Below are 16,398 nucleotides of genomic sequence, written 5' to 3'. Positions count from 1 at the left end.
TGCAGTTCCAGTGGTGGTACTGGCCATGTTACAGTGTTGGTACTGGCCATGATACAGTGGTGGTACTGGCCATGACACACAGTTCCAGGGGAGGTACTGGCCATGAGACACAGTTCCAGTGGTGGTACTGGCCATGACACACAGTTCCAGTGTTGGTAATGGCCATGACACACAGTTCCAGGGGTGTTACTGGCCATGACACAGTTCCAGTGGTGGTACTGGCCATGACACACAGTTCCAGTTGTGGTACTGGCCATGGCACACAGTTCCAGTGGTGGTACTGGCCATGATACACAGTTCCAAGGGTGGTACTGGCCATGACACACAGTTCCAGGGGTGGTACTGGCCATGACACACAGTTCCAGTGGTGGTACTGGCCATGATACACAGTTCCAAGGGTGGTACTGGCCATGACACACAGTTCCAGTGGTGGTACTGGCCATGATGCAGTTCCAGTGGTGGTACTGGCCATGTTACAGTGTTGGTACTGGCCATGATACAGTGGTGGTACTGGCCATGATGCAGTTCCAGTGGTGGTACTGGCCATGTTACAGTGTTGGTACTGGCCATTATACAGTGGTGGTAGTGGCCATGATACAGTGGTGGTACTGGCCATGATACAGTGGTGGTACTGGCCATGATGCAGTTCCAGTGGTGGTACTGGCCATGATGCAGTTCCAGTGGTGGTACTGGCCATGACACACAGTTCCAGTGGTGGTACTGACCATGACACACAGTTCCAGTGTTGGTACTGGCCATGATTCACAGTTCCAGTGTTGGTACTGGTCATGATACACAGTCCAGTGGTGGTACTGGCCATGACACACAGTTCCAGTGTTGGTACTGGCCATGACACACAGTTCCAGGGGTGGTACTGGCCATGATACAGAGTTCCAGGGGAGGTACTGGTCATGAGACACAGTTCCAGTGGTGGTACTGGCCATGACACACAGTTCCAGTGTTGGTAATGGCCATGACACACAGTTCCAGGGGTGTTACTGGTCATGACACAGTTCCAGTGGTGGTACTGGCCATGACACACAGTTCCAGTTGTGGTACTGGCCATGGCACACAGTTCCAGTGGTGGTACTGGCCATGATACACAGTTCCAAGGGTGGTACTGGCCATGACACACAGTTCCAGGGGTGGTACTGGCCATGACACACAGTTCCAGTGGTGGTACTGGCCATGACACACAGTTCCAGTGGTGGTACTGGCCATGATACACAGTTCCAGTGTTGGTACTGGCCATGACACACAGTTCCAGGCGTGGTACTGGCCATGACACACAGTTCCAGGAGTGGTACTGGACATGCCACAGTTCCAGTGGTGGTACTGGCAATGTTACAGTGGTGGTAATGACCATGATACAGTTCCAGTGGTGGTAATTACCATGACACACAGTTCCAGTGGTGGTACTGGCCATGAGACACAGTTCCAGTTGTGGTACTGGCCATGACACACAGTTCCAGTTGTGGTACTGGCCATGACACACAGTTCCAGGGGTGGTACTGGCCATGACACACAGTTCCAGTGGTGGTACTGGCCATGATACACAGTTCCAGTGGTGGTACTGGCCAAGACACACAGTTCCAGTGGTGGTACTGACTATGATACACAGTTCCAGTGGTGGTACTGGCCATGACACACAGTTCCAGTGGTGGTACTGGCCATAACACACAGTTCCAGTGGTGGTACTGGCCATGATACACAGTTACAGTGGTGGTACTGGCCATGTTACAGTGGTGGTAATGACCATGATACAGGTCCAGGGGCTGTACTGGCCATGACACACAGTTCCAGTCGTGGTACTGGCCATATTACAGTGTTGGTACTGGCCATGACACACAGTTCCAGTGGTGGTACTGGCCATGATACACAGTTCCAGTGGTGGTACTGGCCATGATACACAGTTCCAGGGGTGGTACTGGCCATGACACACAGTTCCAGTGGTGGTACTGGCCATGATACACAGTTCCAGTGGTGGTACTGGCCATGACACACAGTTCCAGGCGTGGTACTGGCCATGACACACAGTTCCAGGGGTGGTACTGGCCATGACACACAGTTCCAGGGGTGGTACTGGCCACGACACACAGTTCCAGGAGTGGTACTGGCCATGACACACAGTTCCAGTGGTGGTACTGGCCATGATACACAGTTCCAGTGTTGGTACTGGCCATGACACACAGTTCCAGGGGTGGTACTGGCCATGACACACAGTTCCAGTGGTGGTACTGGCCATGACACACAGTTCCAGTGGTGGTACTGGACATGATACACAGTTCCAGTGTTGGTACTGGCCATGACACACAGTTCCAGGCGTGGTACTGGCCATGACACACAGTTCCAGGGGTGGTACTGGACATGCCACAGTTCCAGTGGTGGTACTGGCAATGTTACAGTGGTGGTAATGACCATGATACAGTTCCAGTGGTGGTAATTACCATGACACACAGTCCCAGTGGTGGTACTGGCCATGAGACACAGTTCCAGTTGTGGTACTGGCCATGACACACAGTTCCAGTTGTGGTACTGGCCATGACACACAGTTCCAGGGGTGGTACTGGCCATGACACACAGTTCCAGTGGTGGTACTGGCCATGATACACAGTTCCAGTGGTGGTACTGGCCAAGACACACAGTTCCAGTGGTGGTACTGGCCATGATACACAGTTCCAGGGGTGGTACTGGACAAGACACAGTTCCAGTGGTGGTACTGGCCATGACACACAGTTCCAGTGGTGGTACTGGCCATAACACACATGTCCAGTGGTGGTACTGGCCATGATACACAGCTACAGTGGTGGTACTGGCCATGTTACAGTGGTGGTAATGACCATGATACAGGTCCAGGGGCTGTACTGGCCATGACACACAGTTCCAGTCGTGGTACTGGCCATGAGACACAGTTCCAGTGGTGGTACTGGCCATGACACACAGTTCCAGTGGTGGTACTGGCCATGACACACAGTTCCAGTGGCCATGTTACGGTGTTGGTACTGGCCATCGTACGGTGTTGGTACTGGCCATGTTACAGTGTTGGTACTGGCCATGATACAGTTACAGTGGTGGTAATGACCATGATACAGTTCCAGTGGTGGTAATTACCATGATACAGTTACAGTGGTGGTACTGGCCATGTTACAGTGGTGGTACTGGCCAGGATACAGTTCCAGTGTTGGTACTGGCCATGTTACAGTGTTGGTACTGGCCATGATGGAGTTCCGGTGGTGGTACTGGCCATGATACAGTGGTGGTACTGGCCATGATACAGTTCCAGTGTTGGTACTGGCCATGTTACAGTGTTGTTACTGGCCATGATGCAGTTCCAGTGGTGGTACTGGACATGACACAGTTCCAGTGGTGGTACTGGCAATGTTACAGTGGTGGTAATGACCATGATACAGTTCCAGTGGTGGTAATTACCATGACACACAGTTCCAGGGGTGGTACTGGACATAACACAGTTCCAGTGGTGGTACTGGCCATAACACAGTTCCAGTGGTGGTATTGGCCATGATACAGTTCCAGTGGTGGTAATGACCATGATACAGTTACAGTGGTGGTACTGGCAATGTTACAGTTGTGGTAATGACCATGATACAGTTACAGTGGTGGTAATGACCATGATACAGTTCCAGTGGTGGTAATTACCATGATACAGTTACAGTGGTGGTACTGGCCATGTTACAGTGGTGGTACTGGCCAGGATACAGTTCCAGTGGTGGTAATTACCATGACACACAGTTCCAGGGGTGGTACTGGACATGACACAGTTCCAGTGGTGGTACTGGCCATGATACACAGTTCCAGTGGTGGTACTGGCCATGACACAGTTCCAGTGGCCATGTTACGGTGTTGGTACTGGCCATGTTACGGTGTTGGTACTGGCCATGTTACAGTGTTGGTACTGGCCATGATACAGTTACAGTGGTGGCAATGACCATGATACAGTTCCAGTGGTGGTAATTACCATGATACAGTTACAGTGGTGGTACTGGCCATGTTACAGTGGTGGTACTGGCCAGGATACAGTTCCAGTGGTGGTACTGGCCATGTTACAGTGTTGGTACTGGCCATGATGCAGTTCCGGTGGTGGTACTGGCCATGATACAGTGTTGTTACTGGCCATGATGCAGTTCCAGTGGTGGTACTGGCCATGTTACAGTGTTGGTACTGGCCATGATACAGTGGTGGTACTGGCCATGATGCAGTTCCAGTGGTGGTACTGGCCATGTTACAGTGTTGGTACTGGCCATGATACAGTGGTGGTACTGGCCATGATGAAGTTCCAGTGGTGGTACTGGCCATGTTACAGTGTTGGTACTGGCCATGATACAGTGGTGGTACTGGCCATGATGCAGTTCCAGTGGTGGTACTGGCCATGTTACAGTGTTGGTACTGGCCATGATACAGTGGTGGTACTGGCCATGATACAGTGGTGGTACTGGCCATGATACAGTGGTGGTACTGGCCATGATGCAGTTCCAGTGGTGGTACTGGCCATGATGCAGTTCCAGTGGTGGTACTGGCCATGACACACAGTTCCAGTGGTGGTACTGACCATGACACACAGTTCCAGTGTTGGTACTGGCCATGATACACAGTTCCAGTGGTGGTACTGGCCATGACACACAGTTCCAGTGTTGGTACTGGCCATGACACACAGTTCCAGGGGTGGTACTGGCCATGATACAGAGTTCCAGGGGAGGTACTGGCCATGAGACACAGTTCCAGTGGTGGTACTGGCCATGACGAACAGTTCCAGTGTTGGTAATGGCCATGACACACAGTTCCAGGGGTGTTACTGGCCATGACACAGTTCCAGTGGTGGTACTGGCCATGACACACAGTTCCAGTTGTGGTACTGGCCATGGCACACAGTTCCTGTGGTGGTACTGGCCATGATACACAGTTCCAAGGGTGGTACTGGCCATGACACACAGTTCCAGGGGAGGTACTGGCCATGACACACAGTTCCAGTGGTGTTACTGGCCATGACACAGTTCCAGTGGTGGTACTGGCCATGACACACAGTTCCAGTTGTGGTACTGGCCATGGCACACAGTTCCAGTGGTGGTACTGGCCATGACACACAGTTCCAGTTGTGGTACTGGCCATGACACACAGTTCCAGGGGTGGTACTGGCCATGACACACAGTTCCAGTGGTGGTACTGGCCATGATACACAGTTCCAGTGGTGGTACTGACCAAGACACACAGTTCCAGTGGTGGTACTGGCCATGATACACAGTTCCAGTGGTGGTACTGGCCATGACACACAGTTCCAGTGGTGGTACTGGCCATAACACACAGTTCCAGTGGTGGTACTGGCCATGATACACAGTTACAGTGGTGGTACTGGCCATGTTACAGTGGTGGTAATGACCATGATACAGGTCCAGGGGCTGTACTGGCCATGACACACAGTTCCAGTCGTGGTACTCGCCATGAGACACAGTTCCAGTGGTGGTACTGGCCATGACACACAGTTCCAGTGGTGGTACTGGCCATGACACACAGTTCCAGTGGCCATGTTACGGTGTTGGTACTGGCCATTGTACGGTGTTGGTACTGGCCATGTTACAGTGTTGGTACTGGCCATGATACAGTTACAGTGGTGGTAATGACCATGATACAGTTCCAGTGGTGGTAATTACCATGATACAGTTACAGTGGTGGTACTGGCCATGTTACAGTGGTGGTACTGGCCAGGATACAGTTCCAGTGGTGGTACTGGCCATGTTACAGTGTTGGTACTGGCCATGATGCAGTTCCGGTGGTGGTACTGGCCATGATACAGTGGTGGTACTGGCCATGATGCAGTTCCAGTGTTGGTACTGGCCATGTTACAGTGTTGTTACTGGCCATGATGCAGTTCCAGTGGTGGTACTGGACATGACACAGTTCCAGTGGTGGTACTGGCAATGTTACAGTGGTGGTAATGACCATGATACAGTTCCAGTGGTGGTAATTACCATGACACACAGTTCCAGGGGTGGTACTGGACATAACACAGTTCCAGTGGTGGTACTGGCCATAACACAGTTCCAGTGGTGGTATTGGCCATGATACAGTTACAGTGGTGGTAATGACCATGATACAGTTACAGTGGTGGTACTGGCAATGTTACAGTTGTGGTAATGACCATGATACAGTTACAGTGGTGGTAATGACCATGATACAGTTCCAGTGGTGGTAATTACCATGATACAGTTACAGTGGTGGTACTGGCCATGTTACAGTGGTGGTACTGGCCAGGATACAGTTCCAGTGGTGGTAATTACCATGACACACAGTTCCAGGGGTGGTACTGGACATGACACAGTTCCAGTGGTGGTACTGGCCATGACACAGTTCCAGTGGCCATGTTACGGTGTTGGTACACAGTTCCAGTGGTGGTACTGGCCATGACACAGTTCCAGTGGCCATGTTACGGTGTTGGTACTGGCCATGTTACGGTGTTGGTACTGGCCATGTTACAGTGTTGGTACTGGCCATGATACAGTTTCAGTGGTGGCAATGACCATGATACAGTTCCAGTGGTGGTAATTACCATGATACAGTTACAGTGGTGGTACTGGCCATGTTACAGTGGTGGTACTGGCCAGGATACAGTTCCAGTGGTGGTACTGGCCATGTTACAGTGTTGGTACTGGCCATGATGCAGTTCCGGTGGTGGTACTGGCCATGATACAGTGTTGTTACTGGCCATGATGCAGTTCCAGTGGTGGTACTGGCCGTGTTACAGTGTTGGTACTGGCCATGATACAGTGGTGGTACTGGCCATGATGCAGTTCTAGTGGTGGTACTGGCCATGTTACAGTGTTGGTACTGGCCATGATACAGTGGTGGTACTGGCCATGATGCAGTTCCAGTGGTGGTACTGGCCATGTTACAGTGTTGGTACTGGCCATGATACAGTGGTGGTAGTGGCCATGATACAGTGGTGGTATTGGCCATGATACAGTGGTGGTACTGGCCATGATGCAGTTCCAGTGGTGGTACTGGCCATGATGCACAGGTCCAGTGGTGGTACTGGCCATGATACAGTTACAGTTGTGGTACTGGCCATGATACAGTTACAGTGGTTGTACTGGTCATGATGCAGTAGTGGTACTGGCCATGATACAGTTACAGTGGTGGTAATGACCATGATGCAGTTCCAGTGGTGGTACTGGCCACGATACAGCTCCAGTGGTGGTACTGGCCATGTTACAGTGGTGGTACTGGCCATGTTACAGTGTTGGTAGGTGGTACTGGCCATGATGCAGTTCCAGTGGTGGTACTGGCCACGATACAGTGGTGGTACTGGCCATGATACAGTTACAGTGTTGGTACTGGCCATGATGCAGTTCCAGTGTTGGTACTGGCCATGACACACAGATATAGTGTTGGTACTGGCCATGTTAAAGTGGTGGTACTGGCCATGACACACAGTTCCATGGTTGGTACTGGCCGTGATGCAGTTCTAGTGTTTGTACTGTCCACGATGCTGTTACAGAGGTGGTACTGGCCATGATACACAGTTACAGTGGTAATGCAACTATTATCTGTGGCAATGGCAGTAATAGCAGTTCCAGTGGTAACTTTGGCAGCAATAACATCAGAACCAAGCACACCAGAACCAAGCACACCTCAACCAGCCACAATAGCAAAACATTGAAGTAATTTAGTGTTGCTATCAGAGTAAAGTGCAGTTTAATTTGTTCCTGTAGCAGATAACGGTGGGATGGTGTTGTACAGTACAGAGCACCTGGCTGTAAGCCCTCTCCCCCTCCACAGTTAGCTATTCCTCTCCTCCCCCATCACTCTCCTCCCTCCATCCCTATCCTTTTTTTCTTCTTCCATCCATATATTTCCTTCGCCATCCCTCTCTTCATCCATCCTCTCCCACTCCATCGCTCTCCTCTCCCATCCCCCTCCATTCCTCTCACCCTTCTCCTCCTCCATCCCTCTCCTCCTTCCCTCTCCTCTTCCACCCTTCTCCCACTCCATCCCTCTCTCTGTTCCCCTCCTCTGTCTCAGCCTCTGGCTTGGCCCAGTGCCGGGTCCATTTCATCGGCTCAATGGGAATCTGATGTAGAGCTCTTAGCAGCAGGAGAGCAGGGCACCAGGGAACCAGGGAACCAGGGAACCAAGCGCCCCACACCAACATAACTCATCCCCCCAGCGGGCAGCGCTGCCCCTTGCCAGGACACCAGATTACACACATAAATGCATGTGCGCACACACTCGGATGCAGGCACACACAAACACGCGCACATGCGCGCGCACACACACACACACACACACAAAATCCTTGATCCTAGCCTTCTCACCCGGCCTCTTAAAAAAAAAACTTGCTGTGGGAGGAAAAGGAACTGGATGACTGATGGATATAAGGATGACTATGACGTCAGTTTGCTCCCTTTCCCCTGATTTAAACTCCAAGCTCTCACCATCTCCTTTAGTTTCACAGCCTTCACTACAAAGGTTGTGGTTGCTGATGATAATTTCATTACTCATAACTAGAGTACCTATAGCGGAAAGTTGATCACATCTTGTTGATGGGCTCCCAAGTTGCCCTAGTCCTCCTCTATGGCTCATATTAGCCCCTCTCTGTATAGTGGTCTGGGTGTAGCTGGTGCAGAGGAGTCAGGCGCAGGACAGCAGAGATGAGTAATACAAGTAACTTTACTCAAATATTCCAATAACATGTCGTAATACCGAGCCCACAATAGCGGACCGAACATACATAAAACAATCACGCACAAAAACCATGGGGAAAGCAGAGGGTTAAATAATGAACATGTAATTGGGGAATTGAAACCAGGTGTGTAAAACAAAGACAAAACAAATGGAAAATGAAAAGTGGATTGGCAATGGCTAGAAGGCCAGTGACGTCGACCGCCGAACGCCGCCCGAACAAGGAGGGGGACCGACTTCGGCGGAAGTCGTGACACTCTGGTGTCAGTGTTGAGTTTCAAGGCCCAATAATGTGATACGACTCAAACCACAGCACTTCCTGGAAACTAGTTGCACACTTGTTTACAGGAAGAAACAAACAATAGGAAATTGGACTGTTAACATTTCCATTTCCACCTGTAGTGACAGGTCTGTTATTAACACCTTAAACATTCCGTTGTGAGGGCGGCCAGGAGGTATATTAAGTTATCCCCCAGAATGCATTTCTGTTGTTTTATTTAGTTTAGCGCACACTCTCTTTGTTTTATGAACTGTAGAGTCCAATAAATCTGCTGACGTCCAAAACGAGTGAGAGAAAAAAGGGATTGGCGAAAAGAGAGAAAGTGGGGAAAGATGACAGGAACAGAGGTAAATAGATAAACATATTGAGAGATGGATGGAGAAAGACAGAGGTGCAGAGGGGTTGAAAGGGAAAAGACAGCAAGGAAAGGAGGAAGGAGAGAGAGGGAAGAGGACAAAGACAAAGAGAATGAGATGCGTGTGGCAGGAAGAGAGACTTACAGAGGGTGTCACTCTGTTCATCTATTGACGTTGATGATGGTTGGATAGAAAGGGAGGAAAGATGAAGGTGAAAATCGAGATGAAAGGATGGAGATGGATGAAGACAGAGGGAACATGAAAGACGAAGATATGAAAACAAGAAAGGACAGATTGGGAGGAAACGAGACGGTAAGAAAAGCAGAGAGGACACAGATGATGGGACAATTAAAAAGTGGATGATGGATCGGTAGCGAGGGATAAAGGAGGAGAGGAGGTATAGTAGAGTGCAGTTGAGAGAGACAATCCCCACCTTCTGTAGTTACACACCATGTAATATGAGTTTATAGAGAGAAACACACTTACACACATTCTCTCTCTCTCACTCACTCGTTTTCTCTCTCTCGCTCTCTTTTTCTCAATTCAATTTCAATTCAGTTTACTTTATTGGCATGAGGTAACAATGTACATATTGCCAAAGCTTACTTTGGAAATGTACAATATTAACATGATTAAAATAATAATAACCTATATTGTCAACGAGACAACAGTAACAACAATATTCAGGGGTCAAAATAACCATACATTGAACAATAACAATAAGCATAGAGGACATGTGCAGATTGGTTGGTCTGTCAGACACTGTCCCTCATCTTATGGCAGGCAACAATATAGTACGCTTCTAACCCACAGCTCTCTGTGTCCTCCCCCAACAGGACTGGTAGCCTATTCTCATCAAAGAGGTCTTTGAAATCTTGAATAAGGGTATCAAATTTGATGAAATTACACTCTCTAATTGTTTTATGTTTTTGACATTTTGTCAGGAAATGCAGCTCTGTCTCAGGTCCCGCTGTGGTGCAGATCTCCTCTGAGTAATATGGGGATTCTGAGGGGGGGGGGGGGGGATCTCCTCTGAGTAATATGGGGATTCTGAGGGGGGGGGGGGGAGATCTCCTCTGAGTAATATGGGGATTCTGAGGGGGGATATATATTGCGGAAAGGAACACATCTTTTTCTGTCAGTACAAGTTTTTATCGGTTTAAACCAAATGTGATATTTACCTATTTTGAGGGGATCAATTGGATTTTGTAGTTTGGATTTGTACCAAATGATCAATCCTCCAGAGTCTCTGTCTCTATTGACAGAGCTGTGTTTCTGTAATTGCACAATTACCTCTCTGTAGCCTGTGGGCCTTACACCATGTCTCCTGCAGAATGTCTACATCAACGTCTTTAACAACAATAAAAGTGAACTCCAGTGACACATTTTTCAGTCCAAAGGTTGATGAGTTTAGGCCCTGAATGTTCCACATGCTGACTGATAGTGATTTCATGTTGCAAAAAGAAAGAATAGCAGTCAGAAATACAGTAACTACCAACTCCTAAGTTGTTCAGAGTGAGATGAACAGGATAACAGCAAACATTTGTTCTCGTCCTGTTCATTGAACAAGTAAACTTGAAGTACAATAGCCGTGTGAGTGTGTTTAGTGTAATTAAGTGCAGATGTTTTGGAGGGGCTGTTTACTTTCACTCAATCCTACAGAGTGAGGGGGTTTGTGTTGGTGAGGGGCTGCAGCTTCTCTCTAGGAGTCTCTACAGTCTGTTCTCTGTGCTGCAGCACCTTCTTGATGACAGACACCTCCTTTGCCATCTCCTCCTTTACCTGCACCGGCTCTCTCCTCATGGTGGCCTTTACCTCCTCAAGCGCTGTGGTGAAGGCTCTCAGCTCCTGCAGGCTGATGGTGGTGTAGCTTGGGGGCTGCTCTTTTAGCTCAGTAACCCATACCTCTATCAGAGCCAGCCTGTCTCTCAGCAGGCTGATGGTGGTGTAGCTGGGGGGCTGCTCCTTTAGCTCAGTAACCCATACCTCTATCAGAGCCAGGCTGTCTCTCAGCAGGCTGATGGTAGTGTAGCTGGGGTAATGCTCCTTTAGCTCAGTAACCCATACCTCTATCAGAGCCAGCCTGTCTCTCAGCAGGCTGATGGTGGTGTAGCTGGGGAGCTTCTCCTTCAGCTCAGTAACCCATACCTCTATCAGAGCCAGCCTGTCTCTCAGCAGGCTGGAGGTGGTGTAGCTGGGGGGCTGCTCCTTCAGCTCAGTAACCCATACCTCTAACAGAGCCAGGCTGTCTCTCAGCAGGCTGATGGTAGTGTAGCTGGGGTAATGCTCCTTTAGCTCAGTAACCCATACCTCTATCAGAGCCAGCCTGTCTCTCAGCAGGCTGATGGTGGTGTAGCTGGGGGGCTGCTCTTTTAGCTCAGTAACCCATACCTCTATCAGAGCCAGCCTGTCTCTCAGCAGGCTGATGGTGGTGTAGCTGGGGGGCTGCTCCTTTAGCTCAGTAACCCATACCTCTATCAGAGCCAGGCTGTCTCTCAGCAGGCTGATGGTAGTGTAGCTGGGGTAATGCTCCTTTAGCTCAGTAACCCATACCTCTATCAGAGCCAGCCTGTCTCTCAGCAGGCTGATGGTAGTGTAGCTGGGGTAATGCTCCTTTAGCTCAGTAACCCATACCTCTATCAGAGCCAGCCTGTCTCTCAGCAGGCTGATGGTAGTGTAGCTGGGGAGCTTCTCCTTCAGCTCAGTAACCCATACCTCTATCAGAGCCAGCCTGTCTCTCAGCAGGCTGGAGGTGGTGTAGCTTGGGGGCTGCTCCTTTAGCTCAGTAACCCATACCTCTATCAGAGCCAGCCTGTCTCTCAGCAGGCTGGAGGTGGTGTAGCTTGGGGGCTGCTCCTTCAGCTCAGTAACCCATACCTCTATCAGAGCCAGCCTGTCTCTCAGCAGGCTGATGGTAGTGTAGCTGGGGAGCTTCTCCTTCAGCTCAGTAACCCATACCTCTATCAGAGCCAGCCTGTCTCTCAGCAGGCTGATGGTGGTGTAGCTGGGGGGGGGGGGGCATGCAGGCAGGCAGGGGGGAAGATAGACCTGTTGCGTGGATCTGGGCCTGGGCTCCTGCTGTTGGAGAGCCTGAGGTGAGGGGAGAGGTCGGGTTGCTGTCCTTATCCTTTTTGGTTTTACTCTATCTTCCCTAGGGTGGGAAAGTCCTACACAAAAGAGCTGAGTGCAGGCTCACTGCCCTGGACCATGACATTGCCGTTCTGATACATGTTTTCCTGGTCCTTCTGAAATGCCTGGTTACAGCTGTATGCCAGGCAATAGTGTGGTCTGTGTAAAATAAGACGTTTGGAACAGTCCTGTTGTGTGAGCAGTCGGCAAACAACATTTTCCGTGTTCCCCCTCTGAATTCGTTGTTTAAAATGTATTATTCCCTTCTCTGTTTTGATTTCTGCTGGAAAATTATTTTTTTAAAGGGAGGGGTGGCTCTCAGTGGTAGCACCGTCTCAGTGGCCATGTTGCTATGTTCACCAGAAAGGTACAACAAGTCAGGAGCTGTTCACCTACATGAATGCCTCTCTCTGACTCTCTCTCTCTGACTCTCTCTCTGACTGCCTCTCTCTCTCTCTGACTCTCTCTCTGACTGTCTCTCTCTCTGACTGCCACACACTCTCGCTCTCTGACTCTCTCTCTGACTGCCTCTCTCTCTCTCTGACTCTCTCTCTGACTGCCTCTCTCTCTGACTGCCACACACTCTCTCTCTCTGACTCTCTCTCTGACTGCCTCTCTCTCTCTCTGACTCTCTCTCTGACTGCCTCTCTCTCTGACTGCCACTCTCTCTCTCTCTCTGACTCTCTCTCTCTGACTGCCTCTCTCTCTCTCTCTCTCTCTCTCTCTGACTGCCTCTCTCTGACTCTCTCTCTCTGACTGCCTCTCTCTCTCTGACTGCCACTGTCTCTCTCTCTCTCTGACTCTCTCCCTGACTGCCTCTCTCTCTGACTGCCACTCTCTCTCTCTGACTCTCTCTCTGACTGCCACTCTCTCTCTCTCTCTGACTCTCTCTCTGACTGGCTCTCTCTCTGATTGCCACTCTCTCTCTCTCTCTGACTGCCTCTCTCTCTGACTGCCACTCTCTCTCTCGTTCTCTCTCTGACTGCCACTCTCTCTCTCTCTCTGACTCTCTCTCTGACTGTCACTCTCTGACTGCCACTCTCTCTCTCTCTCTGACTCTCTGACTGCCTCTCTCTCTGACTGCCTCTCTCTCTGCCTCTCTCTCTGACTGCCTCTCTCTCTGACTGCCACTCTCTATCTCTCTCTGACTCTCTCTCTGACTCTCTCTCCGACTGCCTCTCTCTCTAACTGCCTCTCTCTCTGACTGCCACTCTCTCTGACTGCCAGTCTCTCTCTCGCTCTCTCTCTGACTGCCACTCTTTCTCTCTCTCTCTCTGCCTCTCTCTCTGACTGCCTCTCTCTCTGACTGCCTCTCTCTGACTGCCTCTCTCTCTGACTGCCACTCTCTCTCTCTCTCTGCCTCTCTCTCTGACTTCCACTCTCTCTCTATCTGACTCTCTCTCTGACTACCTCTCTCTCTGACTGCCTCTCTCTCTGACTGCCTCTCTCTCGCTGACTGCCACTCTCTCTCTCTGACTCTCTCTCTGACTGCCTCTCTCTCTGACTGCCACTCTCTCTCTCTCTCTGACTGCCTCTCTAAATGACTCTCTCTCTCTGACTGCCTCTCTCTCTGACTGCCTCTCTCTCTGACTGCCACTCTCTCTCTGACTCTCTCTCTGACTGCCTCTCTCTCTGACTGCCACTCTCTATCTCTCTCTGACTCTCTCTCTCTGACTCTCTCTCTGACTGCCTCTCTCTCTGACTGCCTCTCTCTCTGACTGCCACGCTCTCTGACTGCCAGTCTCTCTCTCTATCTCTCTCTGACTGCCCCTCTCTCTCTCTGACTCTCTCTCTGACTGCCTCTCTCTCTCTCTGACTGACTCTCTCTCTGACTGCCACTCTCTTTCTCTCTCTGACTGCCTCTCTCTCTCTGACTCTCTCTCTGACTGCGTCTCTCTCTGACTGCCACTCTCTCTCTCTCTCTCTGACTCTCTCTCTCTCTCTCTCTCTGACTCTCTCTCTGACTGCCTCTCTCTCTGACTGCCTCTCTCTCTGACTGCCACTCTCTCTGACTGCCAGTCTCTCTCTCTCTCTCTCTCTGACTGCCCCTCTCTCTCTGACTGCCTCTCTCTCTCTCTGACTGCCTCTCTCTCTGACTGCAACTCTCTTTCTCTCTCTGACTGCCTCTCTCTCTCTGACTCTCTCTCTGACTGCATCTCTCTCTGACTGCCACTCTCTCTCTCTCTCTGACTCTCTCTCTGACTCTCTCCCTGACTCTCTCCCTGACTCTCTCTCTCTCTCTCTCTCTCTCTCTCTCTCTCTCTCTCTCTCAATTCAATTCAATTCAGTTCAATTTACTTTATTGACATGGCAAGTTAATTATTACTTACATTGTCAAAGTATACATATCGAAAAATAAAAATAAAATAAAAATATATGTTTATATATAAATAAATGGTTGGACCAACAGAAATAATAATAGTAGTAGTGGACATGGGATTACCATTAACAACAACTACAACAACAATATTAATGAGAACAACAATACATTAAAGCAATGGTAGTAGACCAGTGTCAACATGACTGAGAAGACACATGAAGTGGTATGAAAGACAAAACAAAACAAGATGAGAAATATTATCGACATTACTTTGCACTTTTCACTGGCTGTCCCTCAGGTTGTGGCAGGAGGCACATTTTGGCTTTTCACCGAATAAATATTAGATATTTTTCTTCATCTTTTATAGTTTCAAATTCTTTGTATTGAATTATTATTGTGGGAAATAAATATTCTCTTAGGTCTGAGTATTTGTCACAGTGTAATAGGAAATGCAGCTCTGTCTCTACCTCTCCCCTGGAGCAGAGTGAGCACAGCCTGTCCTCTCTGGGCAGCCAGGTTTGTCTGTGACGACCGGTCTCTATAGCAAGACTGTGTTCACTGAGTCTGTACCTAGTCAGTGTTTTCCTCAGTTTTCTATCAGTCACATCGGTCAGATAGTCTGCCACCATGTACTGTCTGTTTAGAGCCAAATAGCGTTGAAGTTTACTTGTTTTGTGATGATTTGGTTGGGCCAGATTTTCTGAGTGCTGTCCTGAGCCTCAGAACCAGCTGGCTGAGGGGACTCTTCTCTTGTTTCATCTCTTGACATTGTAGAGCTGTGTGATGGAATGTTTTGGGGTCACTTGTTTTTAGATGGTTGTAAAATTTGATGGCTCTTTTTTCTATTCGAATGAGGAGGGGATATTGGCCCAATTCTGCTCTACATGCGTTATTTTGAGTTTTTCTTTGCACAGGCAATTCAGTCTTGCAAAACTCTGCATGCAGTATTTCGATTGGACGTTTGTCCCATTTGGTAAATTCATTATTAGAGATTGGACCCCATACTTCACTGCCATATAGAGCAATTGGTTCTATAACTGATTGAACCATTTTGAGCCAGATTCTAATTGGAATTTCGATTTTGATGTTCCTTTTAATGGCATAGAATGCTCATTCACTCATTCTCTCTCTCTCTCCGACTCTCTCTCCATCTCTCTATGACTCTCTCTCTCTCTCTCTCTCTCTCTCTCTGACTCTCTCTCTGACTCTCTCTCTGACTCTCTCTCTGACTCTCTCTCTAACTCTCTCTCTGACTCTCCCTCTCTCTCTGACACTCTCTCTCTCTCTGACTCTCTCTTTCCTTCTCTCTCTCTGACTCTCTCTCTCTCTGACTCTCTCTCTAACTCTCTCAATTCAATTCAATTCAAGGGGCTTTATTGGCATGGGAAACATGTGTTAACATTGCCAAAGCAAGTGAGGTAGATAATATACAAAAGTGAAATAAACAATAAAGATTAACAGTAAACATTACACATACAGAAGTTTCAAAACAATAAAGACATTACAAATGTCATATTATATATATATATATATATATATATATATATATATATACAGTGTTGTAACAATGTACAAATGGTTAAAGTACACAAGGGAAAATAAATAAGCATAAATATGGGTTG

General features: G+C 49.0%; 1 pseudogene; it reads right to left on the bottom strand.

Annotated features, from left to right (window-relative positions):
• Positions 1–10,983: 10,983 nt before the first annotated feature.
• Positions 10,984–16,398, bottom strand: part of LOC149972410 (uncharacterized) — a 28,498-nt pseudogene continuing 23,083 nt past the window's right edge.

Source organism: Oncorhynchus mykiss, chromosome 24 (genome assembly GCF_057628025.1).
Source record: "Oncorhynchus mykiss isolate SJ-2025 chromosome 24, ASM5762802v1, whole genome shotgun sequence".
Lineage (NCBI taxonomy): Eukaryota > Metazoa > Chordata > Actinopteri > Salmoniformes > Salmonidae > Oncorhynchus > Oncorhynchus mykiss.
Note: the sequence above shows the minus strand (reverse complement) of the source record. Positions and strands in the feature narration are given on the sequence as shown.